Source organism: Macaca fascicularis, chromosome X (assembly GCF_037993035.2).
Source record: "Macaca fascicularis isolate 582-1 chromosome X, T2T-MFA8v1.1".
Taxonomy (NCBI): domain Eukaryota; kingdom Metazoa; phylum Chordata; class Mammalia; order Primates; family Cercopithecidae; genus Macaca; species Macaca fascicularis.
In genome coordinates, this window is record NC_088395.1 from 15870258 (window position 1) to 15895554 (window position 25297).

Genomic DNA, 25297 nt, shown 5'->3' on the forward strand with positions numbered 1-25297 from the left:
ATTATAATTTGGGATATGCGTGCTATGGCGGACATTCAAAGAAATGGAGAGAGGCAAATTTCCTTTAAGAGTAAAAGGGGAAGTCCGTGTTAGTGGTTTTGAAATAAACCTCATTGGCCACAGAAGTTTACCGCAGGAATTGGCAAATACTCATTGGTGATACTGGCTGTTGCTGGGGAGATGGCTTCATAGAAACATCCCAAATTTTTGTGGTTTTCAGAGAGTCTCTCTAACAGTTTTTATCATAGGCATATGTCCATATGGTCCCTTCCTTCTTGGCCTACCTGTTCCATTTTGTTTGGGCTTGACATGAGCCATTCCATTTTGAGGCTGACAACTTTCCACAAAGGGTATGATCTAATGGTAGTAAACTGGGATAGGGATGGAGAATCTAGTAAGGTCTATTTGTTCAGATTCTTCTCTGTGTCCCAGTATTTTCAGAGATAAAAATGTTCCTTTCCTCCAACTATAGAGAGAGCACCTCTCATGAGGGTCTTATAACCGGCTTCAGAGGAAAGTCAGAAAATCCTTTCTAGGTTTTATGACCTACATCGGGGAGAAGGGTGAGGGAACGTTAGAGTGACCTTTCTTCTTCTGCCATTTTCTCAAATTTTTTTAATTTAAAATATTCAAGATGCCATTTTTCAGAGTAGCGTGTCCTGAACCCCATGAGAAGCAAAAGTATGTCTGTCCCAGTTAAGTAAGTTTGCTAACTCTAGTATCAACTCAGTATATTAGCATTTAATTTAAAGGAGTACTGTGTAAAGCAAAAAACAATTGAAAATTCATCAATATCAATAAAGTATTCTTTCAGTTTTTTCTTGTATCCACATTTGGAGTGTCGATTAGCCACATGTGACTAACGGCCATATTGAACAATGTGATTCTAGAACTAATCTTTCTGTTCATCTGAAGCTCCAGGTTCTTCTTGCCTCAGGTCCTTCTCACACAGTTTTTTTTTTTTCTTCTGGAAAATTATTTCCCCATTTCTCTCCTAGGTTAACTCTTAACTCTCCGTGGACACAGTTTAAATGGGATTTTCTTGGAGAGGCTTTCCCTGATTCCCAAATCTAACTTAGGAATCCTGTTCTACTTTCTCAGAAGATCTTATACATTTTCTTTCTAACCTTTACCACAGTTGGACATAATGCTTTCAATGTACAATTGGTCATTTAATATTATCACAGTGGAAGCTCCGTAATGACAGGGGCTCTGTCTGTTTTGCTTACCACTGAATATCTTGTCCCTTGTATAGTGCTCAGCACATACAGATACTAAGTAAGTAGCCTTTCAACAAATGAATCAGAGAAAGAGAAAAGACTAGATTATATAAAAGGCTACAGAGAATGTAAGGTCTTTGAGGAAGTTGCTTTCTGACCTGCAAAAATAAAGCTGTGAATCATCTGATTTATGGGATTTGGTCATCCAAGTATGTTGACAATTAATTGGAATGGGTTTTAGTAATATATTGGGGTAACTTGGGATAAATCAAGCAAAGTTGAAATGTAGTATATGGTGAGGGTAATATAACCACAACTTAATTACTCTAACAATTATTGTCTCTAAAATGAAGGATATGAATTAGCTGATCTACAAGAGTCTTCCATGATCTTTGACTGACCTATTTGACATGAGTTAAGGGAACCAGAGTAGAAATTAATTATAATCTTTTTTTTTTTTTTTGAGACGGAGTCTTGCTCTGTCGCCCAGGCTGGATTGCAGTGGCACGATCTTGGCTCACTGCAAGCTCCGCCTCCCGGGTTCACACCATTCTCCTGCCTCACCCTCCCGAGTAGCTGGGACTACAGACGCCTGCCACCACGCGTGGCTAATTTTTTTGTATTTTTAGTAGAGACGGGGTTTCACCATGTTAGCCATGATGGTCTTGATCTCTTGACCTCGTGATCCACCCCCCTCGGCCTCCCAAAGTGCTGGGATTACAGGCGTGAGCCTAATTATAATCTTATATTGATGGTAAGGGAATAAAAATTCCCCTTTCACCTTATAAATTCTCTTATTAATAAAAATGGAATTATTATTCAATTATGACCAATACAAAAATGTGCACAGTTTTATAGATTGTCACAAAGTGAATATATTCCTGTAACCACACCCAGGTCAAGAAATAGAACATTAAGCAATACCATCGAGAAACTGAAAAGACAACCCACAGAATAATAAAAAATATTTGCAAATAATTTATCTGATAAGAAACTTGTATCCCAAATATATTAATATAAAGAAGTCTTTCAACTAAATAATAAAAAGAGAGCTCAATTAAAATATGGGCAAAGAAATTAATGTTTCTTCAAAGAAGATATACAAATGGCAAATAAGCCAATAAAAGATGCTCAACATCATTAGTCATTAGGGAAGTACAAATCAAAACCATAATGAGGCTGGGCACAGTGGCTTACACCTGTAATCCCAGCACTTTGGGCGGCTGAGGTAGGAGGATCACTTGAGCCCAAGAGTTCGAAACCAACCTGGGCAAAATAGGGAGACCCCCATCTCTACAAAACAAACAAAAAATAAAACCGTGATGAAATACCACTTTACTCCCACTAGAATGGCTATAATTTTTAAGAAGTGGACAAAAACAAGTGTAAGTGAGGATGTGGAGAAATTGGCCCTAATACATTGTTGGTGGGAATATAAAATGATGCAGCCACTTTGGAAAAAAGTTTGGCAGTTTATCAAAAACTTTAACATAAGTTACCGTATGATTCAGCAATTCCACTCCAGGTCATAAATTCAAAAGATACGAAAACATGTGTCCACACAAAATCTTGTACATGAATGGCCATAACAGAGATGCTGAGGGCAAACCTGACTAAGCTTGTCAAACTTTAATCTGCTTTGTTTGCTTTTAGCTTTTTTTTTTTTTTTTTAATTACTAACTCTAAATGTTACATAGCTAAGCAATATATCACAATATACCCTTCAGTTTATTTATAGTTAACATCTCTGATGTGTAGGTCACAATGGTAATGGGTGACAAAGTTGTTTTTTCAGGAACTTAGAGTCAGCTCTTGTCCAGTTCAAACTGGGTGAGACCATCGACCCTTCAACTGGCCCTGACCAATGTCCAATGGGTGACCATTTGATGGCAGAGGGCTGAGAGCTTCACCCTCAGATCATGCTAATGCCATGGTGTTTTTTTTTTGTTTTTTGTTTTTTGTTTTTTAACATGAGTCCTATGAAGAGCCATGAACTTGACTGTACTTGTGAAGAATGCTAAACTTTTCCTTAACCCCAATCACCTTCCCCCACATCTCAGACCATTTTGCTCTTTTATCCCATGAATATCCCTAAACTCCATTTTCAAGGAGGCAGATTTAAGACCTGTTCTCCCATCTCCTTGCTTGACTGTCACATGAATAAACCGTTTCTTTGCTACAAAACTCATTATCTCAGTGTTGGCCATACTTCAAGGTGGGCAAAACGGGCTGGGTTCGGTAACAGCAGCATTATTCATAATAGCTAAAAAGTGAAAATAATCCAAATGTCTATCATTTAATGAATGGATCAATAAAATATGGCATATGCGTACAACAGAATATTATTCTGCAATAAAAAGAAATGAAGTGCTGATATACGCCACAACATAGATAAACCTCAATATTATGCTAAGTGGAAGAAGTAAGTCACCAAAGGTGACATATTATATTATTCCATTTGTGTGAAATGTCCAGAACAGGCATACAAATACAAAGTCGATCAGCAGTTGCTTAGAGCTGGCTGGGGAGGAGGGGTGGGGAATAGGAAGTGACGGCTACTGGGTACTAGGTTTCTTTTAGGGAGGACAAAAATGTATATATATTTAGAGACAGTCTCCTTTGTTGTCCAGGTTGGAGTGTAGTAGCAAGATCAAGGGTCACTGCAGCCTCAACTTCCTGGGCTCAAGCAGTCCTTTCACCTAAGCCCCCAAAGTAGCTGGAACTACAAGTGTGCACCACCCAGCCCGGCTATTTTTTTTGTTTTGTTTTGAATTTCAGTAGAGACAAGGTCTTGCTGTGTTACCCAGGCTGGTCTCAAACTCCTGAGCTCAAGGGATCTTCCTGCCTCAGCCTCTCAAAGTGCTGAGATTACAGGCATGAGCTACTGCACCCAGCCAAGAAAATGTTCTAAAGTGAGATTAAGTGAGGTTGTAATGACATTTGCACAACCCTATGAATATGCTAAAAAATACTGAATCGTACACTTTGAATATATGAATTGTATGGCATGTGAATTATATATCATAAGGCTGTTAAAAGAAAAAATAATAGTACATTGCCAGCATCCAAAAAGTAACTCTGTCTTAGATTGGGTTCCCTGGAAGCTGAAACTCAGTTGGTGATTCTTGTGCAAGGTGTGATGGAATATTCACAAGAGAAGGTAAGTGAAACAAGCAGGAAAAAGCTAAGTGTAGTCATGGCTAAGGACCAGCCTCAGCCTCATCTGATGGTGAACTATGGAGAATGAATGGCAAGCACCACAGTGTGGTTCCATATAGAGGCAAAAGGGTTGATTGTTTTTTATATTCATGTCAGTCAACAGACAATTGTCAGCTGTGAGCTGCCTCCTTTGCTCATGTCTGTGTGTGTGTGTGTATGTTCGAGTGTAAAAACCTCCTTGGTGAGTCGGTTCCCTCCTGACCAAAAATGATCCTGGAAGGTGGCAGCTGTGACCTATTAGCAGCTTACAATCACTACAGCTAGAGGACTGATGCCCCAACCAGTTTCAGGGCATCTGGGAAGGCCACCAACAGTGTCCACTACATCCCCTCACGTTCTGTTTCATTTTTACAGTCTTGATCCTCCACAGTTCCTCCCTTTGGCTGGACTGTCACTTCAGCACATGATTTATGGACAACCCGATTTATCTGTGTTTTTACCTCTTAGAAAACTCTGTGCTTCACAGTGGGGCTATTATGTGTCTGTTCTATATCAAATAATGTGTTAGATAAACGCCAGTCTTCAATGAAAATAAATAGCACAGGTCTATTTACTTAGCATTAGCATAGGTTATTTCAGACATTATTTGCCTCCAGGAAAACCAAAAAAGCCATAAAAACAGAGAGCATGAAGGCAGGAAATTAAAAAAAAAATTCTGACAGAAGAATGCTGAAACCTAGAAACAGAATCTCCTACTTTCCTCATCAATGTTCCCGGTGAAAACATTTCCGTGGTGGTAGGAATGTTCACCAGGTAACTTGGGGTTATAAGAAGCCAAGAGAGTTTCTTGATGTTGAACTGGCCAGTGTTCCTGAGCTTGTTAACAAGCCCCGAGACAGAACTGGCTCCAGGAAAGTTGGGGGGGAAAAGGATTTTCTTTAAGTTTAAGGAGAAAACTAGGGTTAGATTGTGTATTAATTTTTCATTGCTGCATAACAAAATACTACAATCACAATGGCTTAAAACAACCCACATTTATTATTTCCCAGTTTCCGTGGATCAGGAGTCCAGGTACTATCTAGCTAAGTTCTCTTCTTAGAGTCTCACTAGGCTGCATAGGTGCCAGCTGGGGCTTCAGTCTCATCTGGAACTTGGGGTCCTATTCCAAGTTCTTGTAAATTGTTGGCAGAATTCAGGACTTTCTGGTTGTAGGACTGAGTCCCTTAGCTGTCAGCTGAGTCTTAGTGGCTGTCAGCTGGAGACTGCCTTCAGTTTCTAGAGGCCTCCCACAGTTTCCTGCCACATGGCCCTCTTCATAGGCAGTTTGCAACACCACTGTTTGCACCTTCAAGGCCAGCAGGAGAGTGCCTCTCCCCAGTCTGCTAAGACGGAATCTTATGTAAGGTAAGGTCATCTTATATAAGGAATCTTATATAAGGTAGTCAGTCATGAGAGCGACATCTTGGCACATTTTTCATATTTAGTTGATTGGAAGCAATTCACAATTCCCACCCACACTCAAGGGGTTAGCGGGACTTATACAAGGGTGTGACTCATTGGGAGTTACCTTAGGATGTGTCTGACACAAATAGAAACTATCTGTTTCTTTGGCTCATTTGAAACTTTCCTTAAATATCTATTATCTTTAAAAATAGCTTAATGGTTTCTTTTTTTTTTTTTTTTTTTTTGCTTTTAAAATAAAAAACTCTTTTTTGGTAAAAAGATTATTCAATATGATTATTCATCTCACTTTGAATACTCATGGGCTACTGGGGAGTCCTACATAGTCTGGCTTCCTGGTACCTGCTGTTCCTTCTGCCTAAAGGGCTCTTATATCAGATATCAGCACATCATGGTTCCAGGCACATAGTAGGTGCTCAATAAATGTAGTTTGACTAAATGAACAAATGCATGAAAAAGGGTGTTTTCTATGCATACAGCAGACACCTGAACTTCTTTTTTATACCAAAGAGCATATCTTAAGTGTATGGTCTCAGTCTGCCTTCTCTGCCAATGGAGGATTCAAGAGGAAACAAATAGCCTCTTCAGTACAAAAGTGACAGTAGCATCAAAAGCTATAACTTAGCTGTAGTTTATGGCATGCACAATGAGATTCCAGGTCAGCTATTCATTCTTCTAAAAAATTAAGTAACATTTGGCTTACAAAAGCATAGGCAATATAAGTGCCCAGAGTATGACCTCTGTGAATCACTGGTTCTTGGATTAAGAGCACTATATGGTTTGTATCAGATTGATTGTTGATTGAACGTGATGTGCATGTATGAGTACAGTCTTAGTGGGGCCAACCCAAAGCATAGATGAACTTCTCAAGCCAGCGAGCACATTTCCGTTATTACTCAAGGGAAAATATATTTGAAGTCAGTTAACTTTTAGCTTTTGTGGAAAGGATGGCCAGCATGAGCAAAAAAAAAAAAAAAAAAAAAAAAAAAAAAAAAAATCATAAAGTATCATCTGACTCTTCTAAAGACAATATCCAAGAGTTTTATTATTCATAGTATCTCACTATGAGTGAGACAAAGTAATGGGTCATTCGACTATCTATTTTGACGAGTTGCTCCTTGGTAAGAAAATTTCATATGTTCATGATTGTGATGGTTAATTTTATGTGGCAACTTGACTGGGCCACTGGGTGCTCAAATATCTAGTCAAACATTATCATAGATGTGTCTGTAAGTGTATTCTTGGATGAGATTGACATTTGAATTGCTACACTGAGTAAAACAAATTGCTCTCCCTAATGTGAGTGGTCCTTACCCAGTCAGTTGAAGGCTTGAATAGAAAAAAAGGGCTAATCTTCCTGTTAATAAGAGGGAATTCTTCCTGCTTGACTGCTTTGAGCTGGGATATCAGTCTATCCTAGCCTTCCAACTTGAACTGGAATATTTGCTCTTCTTGGGTGTTGAGCCTCCCAGCTTTCAGACTTGAACTACAGTATTAACTCATCCAGTTCTTGGGCCTTCGGATTCAGACTAGAACTATACATTGACTCTCCTGGATCTCCAGCTTGGTGACTGCAGGTCTTGGGATTTCTCAGCCTCTGCAATCATGTGAGCCAGTTTCCTTGCCTCCTAAATTCTCCTCCAGTGGAGATTCCAAACTTTACAACTTCTTTCAAGCTCCCAAACTAATTTTGTTCAATTTCAGACAATGAACTAGGACACAGATTCAATGAACTTGAAGTCTTGAGTCTTTACCCAACTGACATCCCTTGGCATCCCTTGTCTGAAGGTCACAGTACCTGTCAGATAACCCTTTCCATACAGTTTGTGTTCTCTCTCTCTCCTAATAACGGTTTCATCCTCTCATTATTTCAGGCTAGGAGTGGGAAACTGGGCTCAGTTGTTGAGTCACGGGTTGCTACATCATTCCTTGTGTAATTTTCTTGCTCTCCACTCACATCTTCATATACAGTCTCTTTAAAAAAAAAAAAAAAAAAAACTTTCTATTTTGAAATAATTATAGACTCATAACAAGTTGCAAAAATAGTACAGAGAGGTTCTGTGTGCCCTTCACTCAGCTTCCTCCAATGATAACATCTTATATACCTAAGAGTACTTTATCAAAACAATGAAATTGACATTGGCACAATACTATTGACTAGATTACAGACCTTACCCAGACTTCACCAGTTTTCACATGCACTCTTTTTTTTTCTAGTATAGTCAGATAAACCTTTATCACATGTGTAGATTCACAGAACCACTACCACAATCAAGGTACCAATGGTTCCATCTGTATACAATCTCTTTATTAAACTCCTTTCAAATTACCCAGTTTGAGCATGCTCTCTGTTTCTCGCCAGCCCACCTATTGATGCACCCTTAAGAGATTTTTGACATTCTTAGAGTGAGGGCCTTGTATTTAAAGGTGAGGGCCAAGAAGACAGCAAGCCTCAGACAGAGAAGGGTGCAGTATAGCAGCTACAAAGTAAAAATGGCAGTTGGGCCACTCTTGGCAAAGAATGTCTGAGACAGATTCCAGAATGATACGAGATAATCTGAAGGCTTTATTTTATGGCAATTGTTCTCAAGCCTCACTGTGCATCAGAATCATCCAGAGAGCATTAAAAATAAAACACAAAAAACAATCAATCCAACAAATGAACAAAAAACCAAAACAAAAACAGAGACTTGGATCCCATCCCCAGAGGTTCTGATTTATTTAGTTCAGAGTGGAGTCCAAGGATGGAAACTTTTTGCAAGTTCCTTAGATGATTCTAACATACAGCCAAGGTTGTGAGCCAGTGTTTTATAGCATCTGAGTTTTGTGTCTTAACTACAAAAGCCATTCCTACTCAAGATTATATTTTTATAAAAGACAACTTCCAGCTTTCCTGCATATTTGCTTTACTTCTTATTACATTTAATTTTTTAATACATCTTGAATTTATTTTTGTTGTAGGGAGTGAGAAATGAATTAATTTTATTTTTCCCCAAACAGGTGCTTTGTTGTTCTAGTATCATTTATTGAACAATCCATATTCTCTCCACTGCTATAAAATATTACCCTTATGATTTACTAAATTCCTAAATCATTTGACTCTGTTTCTATATTATATTTTGTTGCATTGATCTATCTTTCTAGTAAGTGCCAGAATCGAACTGTTTTCATTGCAGTCACTTTATAATGCTTTAATTTCTGATGGTAGGGAAAATTGATATTTTTAAGGTATTGACTCTTTCCATTAAAAAAATAGATACTTCTTTTTTTTTTTTTTTTTTTTTTTTTTTTTTTTTTTTTTTTTTTGAGACGGAGTCTCGCTCTGTCACCCGGGCTGGAGTGCAGTGGCCGGATCTCTGCAAGCTCCGCCTCCCGGGTTCACGCCATTCTCCTGCCTCAGCCTCCCGAGTAGCTGGGACCACAGGCGCCGCCACCTCGCCCGGCTAATTTTTTGTGTTTTTAGTAGAGACGGGGTTTCGCCGTGTTAGCCAGGATGGTCTCGATCTCCTGACCTTGTGATCCGCCCGTCTCGGCCTCCCAAAGTGCTGGGATTACAGGCTTGAGCCACCGCGCCCGGCCTAAAAATAGATACTTCTTTAAGTTGATTCCAAGTTTTTGCGCTCTGTAGTTTTAAATTTTTTCTTCATATAGATTATGAAACTACAAGTAAGTTTCAAAAATATTTTTCAAGAAATGGATGATGGGGCTCAGGACATGCCACTCCAAAATATGGTACCTTGTCTTATTGAATATTTTGATTTGAAGGAATTTGAGAAAATGGCAGAAATAGAAAGGGCTTTCTGACTCTCTCCTGCCTTTCTCCATTATAGCAGGTCATAAAACCTAGGAAAGATTTTCTGACCTTCCCTTGAAGCAGGTCATAAGACTCTCAGATGAGAGACGCCTGCATTATACTCAGAGGAAAGGAGCATCCTTATCTCTGAAGACACAGGGACCCAGAAAAGAATTTGAACAAGCAGGCCTTGCTTGGTTTCCCCCAATTTATAATATTTATCTCACTCCCTCTGCCCTTTGTTGTATCATATTTCTTCATGACTCTTAATTCTTCATTGAATCTACTATAAAAACACTCAGGTTTAACTCTTTTTTTTTTTTTTTTTTTTGAGATGGAGTCTCGCTCTGTCGCCCAGGCTGGAGTGCAGTGGCCGGATCTCAGCTCACTGGAAGCTCCACTTCCCGGGTTCACGCCATTCTCCTGCCTCAGCCTCCCGAGTAGCTGGGACTACAGGCGCCCGCCACCTTACCCGGTTAGTTTTTTGTATTTTTTTAGTAGAGACGGGGTTTTACCGTGTTAGCCAGGATGGTCTCGATCTCCTGACCTCGTGATCCGCCCGTCTCGGCCTCCCAAAGTGCTGGGATTACAGGCTTGAGCCACCGCACCCGGCCAGGTTTAACTCTTTCTTCAGATATTTATTTCCTTATGAGGGCTCCTGTGTCGCATCAATCTTATATTAAATAAATTTGTATGCTTTTCTCTTGTTAACCTTTTTTGTTGTTGTTGTTACAGGGGCTCCAGCAATGAACCTAAGATGGGTAGAAGGAAAGGTATTTTCCTCCTGTACGTGGAATAACTCCCAATCCACTAAAATTCATTTTGAGCCAGAAGCAGCAAAATAAATAAATAAATAATTAGCCTATGTAACTTTATCCTTGATCATAAATGATAAAAATAAATGTCTTATGTAATTTCTTATGGAAATAAAATGCTTCTTTATTTGACATGATTAGCAAATGTGTGCTACTTTATCAAGCAATCCTGGCATGTCACACATGGAGCAGTAATTTTCAAAACCTATAACCTAATAAAATACTAGTGACTAAAACAGTAAAGTAAAATGTATTTTTTTAAGAGTCAGAAGATATATGTCATTATAATAAGCACAATGTACTGTAGCTGCTAATGGAAAATTTAGATGAATGAAGGCTAGATAAAAAGTGACTTTTCAGAAAACAAGTACTCCCCACAATTACCCGGGTTGGAAGGTGCTCATTTTTACCCATTTTATTCCTGGAAGTTAAAAGTCCTATAGTCAGAATAGCCAGCCACGAGATACAGAGAAACTTGAATTTTTAAAATGAATGATGAGATGAATCCATATCAAGACATAAGTGCTCCAATATTTTTTAAAGTTTTAAATATTTACTAACCAATTCAAATCCATTTGCTGAAAGTCCTTCCTCCTTATTCTGTGTCAGCTAAAGGCTTTTTATCAGTTAATGGATACTATTTGTGGTTTCATCAGTTAAGGGATACTATTTGTGGTTTCACAAAGAGTTAACGTCTTTAAGGTATGTGGTGAAAATCCTGGAATAGGAAGATGGGAAGCACTCACATAAGCTTTAGAAATTTTACTCGGATATTGTCTTAGTCTGTTTTCTGCTGCTATAACTGAATATCTAAGACTGAGTGGTTTTTTTTTTTTTTAAACAAAAGAAAATGATTTTGGACAGTTTTGGAGGCTGGGAAGACAAAAGGCATGGTGGCAGTTTCTGGCAAGGGCTTTCATATTGCATCATAACTTGGTGGAAAAGTGAAAGGGCAAGCAAGTGTGTGTGAAAGAGACAAAACATGAGGGCAGGCTCACTTTATAACAACTCACTCTTGCAGTAACCAATCCCATCCTGAGAGTGAGAACTCACTCCCTCAAAAATTAACCCAATCTCATGAGAGTGATATTTATCCCTCTTAATGACTTAATCACCTCTTGAAGGCGATTTCCTTCTACCCATCTTAGGTTCATTGCTGGAGCCTCTTACTAATATTACATTAGGGATTAAGTTTCAAGATGGGTTTTGGAGGGTACATTCAAACCATAGCAGATATGCATATGACAAATAGTGGCACATTAAAATTATGAAGAAACTACAGCCGTGACTAAGCAATGTTTTCTACGTAATATAGTCAGGAAAACCAAAAATATTCATGGCTACTATGTGTGTGCATACATATGAATGTATGTTTTATGTACTGAGTATGTATATATATGTATATATCTGTGCATTAATACATATGTGTATTTCTATATATAATGCCTGTAATTAGCTTAGACTATTCTTTTGGACATAAATAAGCAGGGTGAATGTTGGAATAACATTTGTGGAGCTACACCACTAACAAATATTGGCATACCTGACTGCAGAAATTTGACTTTAAACAACTTTTGTTAGTATTAGTAATAGTTATTAGTAAGTAAAACACTATTGAAGTCATGTTGTTTTGGCTTTCGTTGACTTGTAAGCTACTTACGTAAAAGTGGGTTGGTTCACATGTTCTCACTCATAGGTGGGTGTTGAACAACGAGAACACATGGACACAGGGCGGGGAACATCGCACACTGGGGCCTGCTGGTGGGTGGGGGGCTGGGGGAGGGATAGCATTAGGAGAAACATCCAATGTAAGTGATGAGTTGATGGGTGCAGAAAACCAATATGGCACATGTATACCTATGTAATAAACGTGCACGTTGTGCACATGTACCCTAGAACTTAAAGTATAATAAAAAAAGAAATTGAAAAAACATTGAAAAAAAAAGTGGGTTGGTTCACTGTATCTGAATGTGCTTTCTTTAAAACAGCAGTGTTTTATCCCCCATTGTAAATAAGACAGCAGTCTCCTTTCTCTTTTTAAACAATGCAGTTGTTTGCTTACTTTTGAATATCTAATTGTAAGGTCCCGGAAACTGGCTTATGTGATTTAGAAAGCAAAGACAGACCACTGAAACCTCACTTCTGCTCTTAGGCAATGCCTGTGGCACATCAGCAACTTTTCCCTCTTCCTCTAAGAGAGAGCCAATCGTTGTTCACACTTGTTTGCTGGGCAAGCACAATCAACTGATCGATCCTCCTGTGTGTCAAACAGTATCAGTAGAGTACTGAAGCATTCAAACCGGCACACAGTTGCCTTCTATGTCAATAGCACGATTGATTCCTAGGGAGTGTTTAAGTTAGTATTTTGAGAGTATGTATTTGCATTTTGACCACTAAATAAGTGATTTATAACTATGCAAACGTTATATGATGAGACTTGGTTTTAAATTTGTAATACTTTCATAACACTAAAAACATTTATTAAGATAACCTTTATGAATCAAGTATTTTTATATTTCCAGTAAGAGGATAAAAATACCCTTTCATATTTATATTTGAGTATCTGTAACACTACTATTTTCTTTGTACCAATTTGGGGATTCCAGAAATCTAACATAATTTAAAGAGCTTTCATCCTTTTAATTTTCTTCCAGCAAATCAAACTCAAGAGATGAAAGAATACAGGAAACGTTTCTGTGGAACTATACATAGGAAAAAGGCCATTTAAGTTTTCTTTCTGTCAAACATCATGTGTGGATTGAAGGTGTTATGAATGTAAAATGGAAAGTTAATTTTTCTTCCTGGTATGTAAGAGCGGGACTGGCTAAATTATGGCAATGCAGAGTCCTTTGTTTAAAATTATGATTATTATTGGCTTCAACAACAGAAATTTATTTTCTCACAGTTTTGGTTCCAGGAAGTTCCAGATCAAGGTGCCAGCAGGTTGGTTTCCTCTGAGGCTTCTATTCTTGATTTATAGATGGCTACCCTGTTCACATGGTCATCCCTCTGCGCATGCAGACCCCTTCTTTTTATAAGGACACCAGTCCTATTGGATTCAGGCCCCACCCTATTTAAAAAAATTAATTTGGGAGGTACAAGTGTAGTTTTGTTACATGAACATACTGTGTAGTGGTGAAGTCTGGGCTTTTAATGTAACATTCACCTGAATAGTGTATACAATAGATCCATTTGGTAATTTCTCATTTCTCACCACTCTCCTACACTCTCACCTTCTGGAGTTTCCAGTGTCTATTACTCCACTCTGTATGTCTATGTGCATCCATTGTTTAGTTCTCACTTATAAGTAAAAACATGCAGTTTTTTTTTTTTTTAAATTTTTGTGGCTACATAGTTAGGTGTATTTATTTATGGGGTACACGAGATACTTTGATACAGACATGCAATGCCTAATCATCACATCATGTAGAATGGGGTATCCATCCCCTCAAGCATTTATCCTTAGTGTTACAAGCAATCCAATTATACTTTTAGTTATTTTTAAATGTACAATTAAATTACTATTGACTATAGTCACCCTGTTATGCTGTCAAATAGTAGGTCTTATTCATATTTTCTAACTATTTTTTGTACCCATTAACCATTGCCACCTCCCCCCAACTCCCCATTACCCTTCCCAGCCTCTAGTATCCATCCTACTCTCTATGTCCATGAGTTCAGTTGTTTTGATTTTTAAATCCTACAAATAAGTGAGAACATGTGATGTTTGTCTTTCTGTGCCTGGCTTATTTCACTTAACATATTGATCTCCAGTTCCATCCATTTTGTTGCAAATGACAGGATCACATTCTTTTTTATGGGCAAATATTACTCCATTGTGTATAAGCACCACATCTTCTTTATGTATTTATCTGTTGATGGTCACTTAGGTTGCTTCCAAATCTTGGCTATTGTGAACAGAGCTGTAACAAATGTGGGAGTGCAGGTATCTCTTCAATATACTGACATCCTTTTTGGGGGATATATACCCAGCAGTGGGATTGCTGGGTCATACAGTAGGTCTATTTTCAGTTTTATGAGGAATCTCCAAACTATTTTCTGTAGTGGTTGTACTAATCTACATTCCCACCAACAGTGTATGAGAGTTCCCTTTTATCCACATCCTTGCCAGCACTTGCTATTGCCTGTCAATGGATGTAAGCCACTTTAACTTGGGTGAAATGATATCTCATTGTAGTTTTGATTTGCATCTCTCTGATGATCAATGTTGAGCACCTTTTCATATGCCTGTTTGCCATTTGTATGTCTTCTTTTGAGAAGTTTATTCTTCTGAAATGTCTATTCAAATGTTTTGCCCATTTTTTGATGGGATTATTAGATTTTTTCCTATAGAGTTGTTAGAGCTCCTTATATATTCTGGTTATTAATCCTTTGTCAGATGGGTACTTTGCAGATATTTTCTCCCATTCTGTGGGTTGTCTGTTGACTTTGTTGATTGTTTCCTTTGCCATGCAGGAGCTTTTTAATCTGATGTGATCCTATTTGTCCTTTCTTTTCGATTGCCTGTGCTCATGGGGTGTTACTCAAGAAATTTTTGCCCAGAACAGTATTCTGGAGAGTTTTCTCAATGTTTACTTGTAGTAGTTTCATAGTTTGAGGTCTTAGATTTAAGTCTTTAATCAATTTTTATTTGATTTTTGTATATGGTGAGAGATAGGGGTCTAGTTTCACTCTTCTGCATATGGATATCCAGCTTTTCCCGCACCATATATTGAAGAGACTATCTTTTACCCGGTGTATGTTCTTGGCATCTTTGTCAAAAATTAGTTCACTGTAGGTGTGTGGATTTGTTTCTGGGTTCTCTATTGTTTCACTGGCCTATGTGTCTGTTTTCAGTCCGGTAGCATGCTGTTTTGTATTCCCCCCCCCTTTTTTTTTTTCTTGCAATGGCTTTGGCCATTCTGGGTCTTTTGTGGTTCCATATAAATTTTAGGATGCTTTATTCTTTCTGTGAAGAACATCTTTGGTATTTTGATAGGGATAACACTGAATCTGTAGATTGCTTTGGGTGGTACAGGCATTTTAACATTTTGTTGTTTTTTTTTTTTTTTTGAGACGGAGTCTCGGTGGCCCAGGCTGGAGTGCAGTGGCCGGATCTCAGCTCACTGCAAGCTCCGCCTCCAGGGTTCACTCCATTCTCCTGCCTCAGCCTCCCGAGTAGCTGGGACTACAGGCGCCCGCCACCTCGCCCGGCTAGTTTTCTGTATTTTTTTTAGTAGAGACGGGGTTTCACCGTGCTAGCCAGGATGGTCTCGATCTCCTGACCTCGTGATCCGCCCGTCTCGGCCTCCCAAAGTGCTGGGATTACAGGCTTGAGCCACCGCGCCCAGCCATTTTAACAATTTTGAATCTTCCAAACCATGAACATAGAACATATTTCCAATTTTTGGTTTCTTCTTCAATTCCTTTCATCAGTGTTTTATAGTTTTAATTACAGAGAACTTTCACATCTTAGGTTAATTCCTATGTATTTAATTTTATTTGTGGCTATTGTAAATGGGATTACTTTTTAAAATTTCTTTTTCAGGTTGCTCACTGTTGGCATATAGAAATGCTACTGATTTTTTTTTTTTTTTTTTTTTTTTTTTTTTTGAGACAGAGTCTTGCTTTGTCGCCCAGGCTGGAGTGCAGTGGCCGGATCTCAGCTCACTGCAAGCTCCGCCTCCCGGGTTCCCGCCATTCTCCTGCCTCAGCCTCCTGAGTAGCTGGGACTACAGGCGCCCGCCACCTCGCCCGGCTAGTTTTTTGTATTTTTAGTAGAGATGGGGTTTCACCATATTAGCCAGGATGGTCTCGATCTCCTGACCTCGTGATCCGCCCATCTCGGCCTCCCAAAGTGCTGGGATTACAGGCTTGAGCCACCGTGCCCGGCCTGAAATGCTACTGATTTTTATATATTGGTTTTGTATTCTGCAACTTTACTGAATTTGTTTAGCAGTTCTAACAGTTTTTTGGTGGAGTCTAGGTTTTTCCAAATATAAGATCGTATCATTGGCAAACAAGGGTAATTTGACTTTTTTCTTTCCAATTTGGATGCCCTTTATTTCTTTCTCTTATCTCTTTCTCTAGCTGGAACTTCCAGTACTATGTTGAATAACAGTGGTGAAAGTGGGCATCTTTGTCATGTTCCAGATCTTAGAGGAAAAGCTTTCAGTTTTCTCTCATTCAGTATGATACGAGCTATGGGTCTGTTATATATGGCTTTTACTATGTTGAGGTGTGTTCCTTCCCTACCCCGTTTTTTGAGGGTTTTTATCATGAAAGGATGTTGAATTTTATCAAATACTTTTTAGCATCAATTGAACTGATCATACGGTTTTTGTCCTTCATCCTGTTGATATGATGTATCACACTGATTTGTGTATGTTGAACCATCCTTGTGTCCCTGGGATAAATCCAACTTGGTCATGAGGAATGATTTTTTTTAGTGTATTTTTGAATTTGGTTTGCTAGTATTTTGTTGAGGATTTTTGTATCAGTATTCATCAGAGATATTAGCCTGTAGTTTTCTACAGGCTAACATCTCTGTATACGTGTGTCTGTCTGGTTTTGATATCTGGCCTTATAAAATGAGTTTAGAAGTATTGCCTCCTCTATTTTTCAGAATGGTTTGAGTAGGATTGGTATGAGTTATTCTCTAAATGTTTGGTAGAATTCAGCAGTGAAGCCATTGGATCCTGGGCTTTTCTTTACTGGGAGCCTTTTTTTTATGACTGATCTTGTCACTTGCTATTGGTCTGTTCAAGTTTTGGATTTCTTTCTGGTTCGATATTGATAGGTTGTAAAAAAGGAGACATTGCAACTGATACAGCAGAAATTCAAAGGATCATTAGGGGCTACTATGAGCAACTACATGCCAACAAGTTGGAAAATCTAGATGATCAGAGATTTTATTTATTTGGGTCTTCTCAGTTTTTTTCTTAATTAGTCTGGCTAAAGGTTTGTCAACTTTGTTTAATTTTTCAGAAAAGCAACTTTTTGTTTCATTGATCTTTTGTATTGTTTTCATTTCAATTTCATTCATTTCTGTTTTGATATTTATTATTTATTTTCTTCTACTAATATTGGATTTGGTTTGCTCTTGCTTTTCTAGTTCTTTAGCATGCATCATTATATTGTTTATGTGAATATTTTCTTCTTTTTCGATGTAAGCAATTATAGCTCTAAACTTCCCTCTTAGTACTGCTTTTGCTGCATACCATAGGTTTTTGTCTGTTGTGTTTCTGTTATCACTTGTTTCAAGAAATGTTTCCATTTTATTATTAATTTTGTCATTGACCCACTGGTCATTCATCAGCATGTTGTTTAATTTCCATGTATTTGTGTGGTTTCCAAAATTCCTCTTGTTATCAATTTCTAGTTTTATTCCATTATGGTCAGAGAAGATATTTGATATTCTTTTAATTATTTTGAATATTTTAAGACTTGTTTTGTGACATAACATATGATCTGTCCTTGAGAATGATCCATGTACTGAGGAGAAGAAGGTGAATTCTGCAGCCATTGGATGAAATGTTTTATAAATACTTATTAGGTTCATTTGGTCTACAGTGCAGATTAAATCCGATGTTTATTTGTTGATTTTCTGTCTGGAAGATCAGTCCAATGCTGAAAGTGGAGTGTTGAAGTCTCCAGCTATTATTGTATTGGAGTCTCTATCTATCTTCAGCTCTAATAATATTTGCTTTATATATCTGGTTATTCCAGTGTCAGGTGCATATACGTTTTAAGTTGTTACATTCTCTTGAGGATATAATTGAGGTTTTTGGGATTACTTTTAATGGCAAAAACCGCAATTACTTTTGCACCAACTTAATACACATATAACTCAACTGAATCCTTCCAGGCAATACCTTAGTTTTGGTTTTCTTCATTTCTGAACCTCATTACTTTATGTTTTTGTTTCTCATTTTCTCCCCATCTTCAGTTTTCTTTTTTACTCCCAATCAATACCCCTGTAGGGGTTGAATAGTGTCCCCCCAAAATTCATATCCACCTGCAACTTCAGAATGTGACCTCATTTGGAAATGAGGTTTTGCACATGTAAGTAGTTGGGATCATGAGATTATATTATACTGGATTTTGGGTGAGTCTTAAGTCCAATGACTGGTGTCTTTATAAGAGGATCTAGAAACACAGAGAAGATAATGTGAAGATGGAGGCAGAGGTTGAAGTAATGTATCTATTAGCCAAGGAATGCTGGGAGCCACCAAAAGCTGGAAGAGGCAAGGAAGGATTTTCTCCTAGAACCTTTGGAGTGAGTGTGGCCTTTTGTCATCTTGGTTTTGAACTTTTGATCTTTAGAACTGTGAGACAATAAATTTGTTTTAAACCACCAAGTTTGTGGTAATTTGTTATGGCAGCCCAAGGAAACTAACATGACTGCAACACACACACAATTGATCCACACTGCAGCAAAATTCTGTCTTTCTTTTTCTTTCTTCTCTTTCTTTCTTCTTTCTCTCTCTCTCTTTCTTTCTTTCTCTTTCTTTCTTTCCTTCTTTCTTTCTTTCTTTCCTTCTTTCTTTCTTTTTCTCTTCCTTCCTTCTTTCCGTCCTTCTTCCTTTCTTTCTCTTTTTCTTCTTCCTTTTCTGTTTTGTGTATGTGTGTATTTGTTTTTATTTTTTATGACAAAACATATTTAAAACATATTCAAAAGAAGACATAATGTATAATCAACCTGCGTGTACCTATTTCCCCAGCTTCAACAGTTATCAACTCATGACCAATCTTGTTTCACCTCTACTTCCACCAACTTCCCCTATCTACTGTCTTATTTCGAAGCTGATCACAGACATTGTATCATTACATCCATAAACTCAGAATATATCTCTCAAAAGCAAAGACTCTTTTTGTTTTAAGTGAACTACAATAAAGGGCTGTCTTTCCAAGATAAAAATTTCCTAGTATTATTCCTCTGCTTAAAAGATTTAATGTCTTATCCGGTATAAAAGTTAATCTCATTAATTTGGCATTCACTGAGGCTTGGTTTTCATTTTTGTTTTAGAATCTGAAATGGCCCTGTTTATCTCTCCAACCTCATGGTCCAACATTCTCCCTGTTCACATCGTGTCCTAGATATTCTAAACTAGCAGATGAAACCATAAGAAATTATCAGATATGTAGACCAAAGTCAGTCAAACATTGGCAACTTCATATAGTTCAACCTAATATTATTGACACTAGGCTGTCTTCTTTTTGGACTTGCTTCACCAGGTTCACACTTTGGTTTCTGGATTTTTCACACAGTAATGTAATTGTTTACCTGCCTATCTCTTCACCTAGTGGATAAACTCTGTGAAGGCAGGGGTGAGGGCTTTTCTCTGTGTGTCTCCAGATTTCTGGTACAAGGCCAACGCTTAATAAATATTGTTAAAAGAATCAATTACTTCATTTGCTCCAGTCATCCACAGGGTCCCCCTGCCCTGATTCCATAGGCAGTCTCTAATGTTACGTAATTCTGAAACTATCTACATACTCTTTTCTTTTTATCACTTAAAAAAGTATACTAGGAGGTAAGATATCATGTTGCTTTTTCTTTTCATTTTAGAAGATGAAACCTTTAAGTGCCCCCTTAGGGATGTTGCTTTCCTCTCCTGTGCTGCTGTCAGCTGCCCCTGTAGCAGAGCATTGGCAATATGTTCTGTTCTAGGGGCTAAAATCTAGTGTCTTCATATACCAGATTAGACTAGATAAGGAAAAATAAAGTCAAGTTTAGCTAACAGTGCAATAATTCTCCTGGTATTCATTTACTACTGTACAAGGGGAGAATCCAATTTGTGTGCAATTTTTCCTCATTTTAAAAGTTATTTTTAAGATGAGCTCTCAATCACGAAAGATGAGTCATCTCTTAGTTTATCTATCTGTTTTGGTAAACCACTCTAAAACTTAGAGGTTTAAGACAACAATTTTATTTCAATTATGATTTAATAGGTCAGGAATTCAGATGGCTTAGATGGACAGCTCCTTTCTGCTGCATATGTTCCTGGCTGAGGCAGAAAGCAGGTGGGAGTTGGAGTTGGAGTTGGAGTTGGAGAGCAGAGTTTTCTTCCAAGATGGCTTCTTCACTCACATATCTGATGTCTTGGGGCTCACTGAGCTCTTTCCATACATGTCTAATCTTTTGGGGCCTTTCCACATGGCTTGAGATTATCAGAGCATGTTTGGCTCAGGGTGGTCACACTTCTTACATGGCAGCTGGTTTCCAAAAGAGAAAGTAGACACTGCCAGGCGTCTTAAAGGGTTAAGTCTGGAATGGATACAGTTTCATTTCTTCTGCATTCTGTTGTTAAAGCAGTTCCAGCCTAGCCCAGATCCAAGGGAGTGAAGAAATAGACTATATTTCTTTTCTTTTTTTTTTTTTTTGAGATGGAGTCTCGCTCTGTCGCCCAGGCTGGAGTGCAATGGCCGGATCTCAGCTCACTGCAAGCTCCGCCTCCCGGGTTCACGCCATTCTCCTGCCTCAGCCTCCCGAGTAGCTGGGACTACAGGCGCCCGCCACCTCGCCCGGCTAGTTTTTTGTATTTTTTTAAGTAGAGACGAGGTTTCACCGGGTTAGCCAGGATGGTCTCGATCTCCTGTCCTCGTGATCCACCCGTCTCGGCCTCCCAAAGTGCTGGGATTACAGGCTTGAGCCACCGCGCCCGGCCGACTATATTTCTAAATGGAAACAGTGGACAAAATGTCTGTCCATTGTTAATTTGACACATCATCTTTCAGCTATTGTTTGGATGTGGGAGGCCTGAATCACATATCTGGAGCTATTCATGAGTTTGTAATGAGGTCCTGCTGACCTTGGATCTTCTGGCTGTGTAATTATCTTATTCTGGTTTAACATCCTCACTGAGTTCACACAAATATTGAACATTTTGAAAATACTAACTAATGAAAATTATATAACCTTTTATTTGATGGTTGAAAATGCCAATGTTTTTATCTTGCAAAAACAATTTTTTTCCTCTCCCAGTACACCAAAATATTCTCTGGAAGAAGGCTGGAAAATGACAATTTAAGTAGAAATGTTGATTTAAGGATATTAGTGCGATGAAATCTTGCAAGAAGCAAAATTCAGTGGAAGTCAGGTTCTTCTTGGGCCACATGTTTCACACACTTACACATGTACATGCATATATATATATCTCAGGGGTACAATGGAATGCTATGATAAGTCTGTTTCAGCTATGAGTTATTTTAATATATACCTTAGGCTTGTAGGTAAGCCTTAGGGGTGTTTCATATTGCACGGAATCAAGATAAAAGAGACTGTTTGATATTGACCTTTTTATATTTCTAGGTAAAAGCAAAAATCGCTTGAAGTTAAGGCTGTTTACATCACAATCTGAGATACTGAGGGAGACTCACCATGCCCACCTATTGCTCAGATATTTAACATTTGGAATACTATTTAATATTTAAAAATCTTCTTCTATTTCTAATTATTTTTGACAACTGCAATCTCATTATACATTCATTCCTTCCATTTTGTCAATATGATTACAATATCATGCCTCAGTTTAAAGAGCTGTAGTCCATTGAGGGTTAGAACTTTCAACATCCGAATATGTATATATATGTGTGTGTGTGTGTGTGTGTATGTGTGTGTGTGTAGAGAAAGTTTATTGTTTATGGTTTTCTTTGTTTTTTATTTTGAGTACACTAAATCTTTAATAAATTAGTATCTACTTCTACTGCAGAGGAAAAAGCAGGATTTTTTTTGTCATTTACTTTTTCCACCGTATTTTTATTTATGTCAATGGATGTCACTACCTTCAAAATGAACACATCCGAGTTTAGGTTGAACCAAAATTTATTTCATTATTTCATTTGCGAATTTATAAAAGCTTTCATGATATATACCTTGAGGCAACTGGAGAAACCTAGAAGGATTCTCAAATCCAGGACTAAAAATCATTAGGTTAAATCTAGGGATTAGATAAGGCAAAGGTTTATGTCAGAAAGTTTTATAGACCCCTTGCCTTTTCTTGAAGATAGTAAATGGGCAGTCTGCTTCTCTGACATCAGCTAGCTAACGGGCACACCTGTGTGTCTTTACTTCGCGAGAGATCAAGCAACTGTTTGGCAGGACAATACCAATACATGTGTTGATGGTGAGTCAGCAGCATGATATTCAAAAGCAAAGGATTGCATCTTTTGTAGGGGCTATAGTTAGCTGCCTTGGGTATTTGTGGCATAATATTAAGAAGAAACATAGCAGCAAAACAACCTCACATAGGATAATTTTGGTAAAACATGCAATACAAATAATCCATTAACAAAAGACAGGCAACACCTGGTGCTTATCAGTAGTAATATATGAAATTAGACACAATTTCCTGTTGGGATTCCTTGCTTGTAATGAGATTAGATGCTGTCTTTTTAGAGCCTTCGTGTTTTATGTGTTGAGAGTAAGTGAAGGTCCTTAGCGAGAAGGAAGACCTTCTGTGGAAATATCCCAACTGTAAAAGGAAAGGAGAAGGAAAACTAGGGAAGAACATAGATCCTCAGGGAGCTATAGATGCATTTCTAATAGGTAGCCAGTCTGAAAAATGAATCTGCCTTCATTTACCAATTGATGTAACATTTTAAAATTAAGGTATCTGAAGAAGATTTAGGCTTTATGATATAAGAATATCATCTTGAATAATTTAACAGGAAAATCTGTGTTTTAGGGTAAAATGACTTGATCAAATATTGCTAATTTTTTACAAACTTTAAATTTTGCTAGAATATGCTTGTTTGGCACAACAATTAAAGGTTAAATTGAAGCTAGACGGACTTCACGGAACTAAAAATTAATTTGATTTCTATCATCTACTTTCCCCAGTGTTCTGTAACAGCTACTCCTGTCAGACCATATTTTGTTACATGAGGTAGAAGCACAGCTTTTGGCAATGATCTGGGAAGAAGGGAATAGTTAAAGAAAAGCAGTAGAAGCAACAACTGAATAGGAAATGAAATATAAATCGTGGTAGCAGAGCAACAGAGCGACTATGCAGGGTGTCTGTGGACTAGTGCTTTCATAACACACAGTTCAGGACTCATGAGATTCAGCTTTGCAAGTCATTAGGTTTCATTAAGTCTATTTCCTTGCTAAAATGATGCCACAGTGAGGCTTATGAAGCAAGGGCCCTGAAAGGAAAGGGAAGAATCTAGTTGGCATAAAAAGCAGAAATCTTCAGGAGAAAAAATAGGAAAATCTGGCTAAGGTGGCAAGCCAATCTTGCCTCTCTCCAATTTTCTAATGAAATATACACCATCCTGTGATTTTACAACTCCCACCCAAAAGTTTTGATGGAACGTCGTACAGACGGGGATAATTCTCATTCCCGAGAAATATTATCTTACGTGACTGACTGGCCATTTTCAGTCAGCAGAATGAATGGATCACGTACTAAGAAAATTGAGTCACTTTAGAGCGATACTCCGCTCTCTTTATTGAATGCTTGTATTCAAAAGCTTCTCTGTTATTGAGCTTTAAAGACACACACTACGATACATATCAATGCTACTGTGCTAGAACCAAAGCAAGTTAACTGTGCCTGCCCCCAACATAAGCCATTTGCTACCCTTGGTGTAGTTTTGCTTTAGATTTGTGAACAAAGTATTTGACTGGCTGCCTTTTGAAACCCAATCAGTTTGCCTGTAAAGGAGCAGCCAATCTAGTTTTTTCATTTGTTTCTCTATTTTATATGCTGTTTTTAAACATCTTAGTGTGGTTCTAGCCATTAACAAGGACTGTGATTGGCCTACCTGCAATTTTTCTGATTCAGTTTTTTTATTGTACATTTTACTATATGCTGAGAAGTGTTCTATGTGTTACAAATATTGATTCATTTAATCCTTACAAGGACCTTGAGGTAAGTTCTATCATTATCTCCATTTTACAGATGGAGAAACGAAAGTACCGAGAGGTTAAGTAACTTGCTTAAGGTCATACAACTAGAAAGTGATGAAGTCAGGAACTGAACCCAGGACACCTAGTTCTAGAATCCAAACCAAACCACGATGTCCACTGTCCTTTGCTTGTCTTCTCTTTACACTCATTTCTTTACACTCCCTTTCACCGTTACACTTGATGGAGATGTTCTGCTTTTTGCTGTCATTAGTTTATTATTCAGCTAGAGCAATTTCGTAGCACATTGGTGCTTGGCTTCTAGTTAGACTGGGCAGGCGGCGGTAAGATGGTGTGAGATTTCAGTGAGACAGGTGTGCGTTAAACTGTAAGTCCTGGAAGTGCCATGATTATCATGTAGTCATTGCAGCAGGTTTTCTACCACAGATTTTTCTTCAATGTGGAGTCAGAGGCCTGGATTCAAATTCTGGTGCCATCACTCACTAAATTCTGTGGCCTTGTGCTAATTGCTTACCTCTTCATTTCACAGAATCCTCATCTACAAAATGGAAATCAATCATAGTACCTATGTTGTAAGATTGTCATGCCGGGCGCGGTGGCTCACGCCTGTAATCCCAGCACTTTGGGAGGCCGAGGCGGGCGGATCACAAGGTCAGGAGATCGAGACCACGGTGAAACCCCGTCTCTACTAAAAATACAAAAAACTAGCCGGGCGCGGTGGCGGGCGCCTGTAGTCCCAGCTACTCGGGAGGCTGAGGCAGGAGAATGGCGTGAACCCGGGAGGCGGAGCTTGCAGTGAGCCGAGATCGCGCCACTGCACTCCAGCCTGGGCGACAGAGCGAGACTCCGTCTCAAAAAAAAAAAAGAAAAAAAAAAAAAAAAAAAAAAAAAGATTGTCATGGAGATTAAAGGGGACAATACACATAAACTGCTTAATACGTGCCTGGCACATGATAATTGCTCAGTAAGCATTAGC

The 25297-nt window shown here is 38.2% G+C and overlaps 1 protein-coding gene and 1 long non-coding RNA gene across 6 annotated transcripts in view; one reads left to right on the forward strand and one right to left on the reverse strand.

Annotated features, from left to right (window-relative positions):
- Positions 1-25297, forward strand: part of LOC123571157 (gastrin-releasing peptide receptor) — a 296422-nt gene that overhangs the window by 194035 nt on the left and 77090 nt on the right. The window contains exons 3-4 of one of the 4 annotated variants that reach the window (XR_010584289.1): positions 9968-10108; positions 10369-10697. The exons of 2 other annotated variants lie outside the window; for them this stretch is intronic. The gene's annotated coding sequence lies outside the window, so the exon portion shown is untranslated. Of the gene's footprint in view, positions 1-9967; positions 10109-10368; positions 10698-25297 lie in introns of those variants that run through there. One more of the 4 variants, XM_074029064.1, reaches the window with a different exon arrangement.
- Positions 19459-25297, reverse strand: part of LOC123570825 (uncharacterized) — a 497461-nt gene continuing 491622 nt past the window's right edge. For both annotated transcript variants that reach the window (XR_010584286.1, XR_010584288.1), the window contains one exon: positions 19459-24859. This is a non-coding gene — a long non-coding RNA (uncharacterized lncRNA). The remainder of the gene's footprint in view (positions 24860-25297) is intronic.